Source organism: Procambarus clarkii, chromosome 82 (genome assembly GCF_040958095.1).
Source record: "Procambarus clarkii isolate CNS0578487 chromosome 82, FALCON_Pclarkii_2.0, whole genome shotgun sequence".
NCBI lineage: Eukaryota > Metazoa > Arthropoda > Malacostraca > Decapoda > Cambaridae > Procambarus > Procambarus clarkii.
The window spans coordinates 2,888,447-2,889,429 of record NC_091231.1 but is presented as its reverse complement, the minus strand read 5'-3'; positions in this window follow the sequence as shown (position 1 = coordinate 2,889,429).

Genomic DNA, 983 nt, shown 5'->3' with positions numbered 1-983 from the left:
GTTGTCTTAACATTGCTGAGTTGTCTTAACATTGCTGAGTTGTCTTAACATTGCTGAGTTGTCTTAACATTGCTGAGTTGTCTTAACATTGCTGAGTTGTCTTAACATTGCTGAGTTGTCTTAACATTGCTGAGTTGTCTTAACATTGCTGAGTTGTCTTAACATTGCTGAGTTGTCTTAACATTGCTGAGTTGTCTTAACATTGCTGAGTTGTCTTAACATTGCTGAGTTGTCTTAACATTGCTGAGTTGTCTTAACATTACTGAGTTGTCTTAACATTGCTGAGTTGTCTTAACATTGCTGAGTTGTCTTAACATTGCTGAGTTGTCTTAACATTGCTGAGTTGTCTTAACATTGCTGAGTTGTCTTAACATTGCTGAGTTGTCTTAACATTGCTGAGTTGTCTTAACATTGCTGAGTTGTCTTAACATTGTTGAGTTGTCTTAACATTGCTGAGTTGTCTTAACATTGTTGAGTTGTCTTAACATTGCTGAGTTGTCTTAACATTGTTGAGTTGTCTTAACATTGCTGAGTTGTCTTAACATTGCTGAGTTGTCTTAACATTGCTGAGTTGTCTTAACATTGTTGAGTTGTCTTAACATTGCTGAGTTGTCTTAACATTGCTGAGTTGTCTTAACATTGTTGAGTTGTCTTAACATTGTTGAGTTGTCTTAACATTACTGAGTTGTCTTAACATTGTTGAGTTGTTAGAATCTCACAAAAACGTACACTATAAAGTACTCACCTAGATGTGCTTGCGGAGGTTGAGCTCTGGCTCTTTGGTCCCGCCTCTCAACCGTCAATCAACAGGTGTACAGGTTCCTGAGCCTACTGGGCTCTATCATATCTACACTTGAAACTGTGTATGGAGTCAGCCTCCACCACATCACTGCCTAATGCATTCCATTTGTCAACTACGCTGACACTGAAAAAAATTGTTTTGTAATGTCTCTGTGGCTCATTTGGCTTCTCATTTTCCCAAA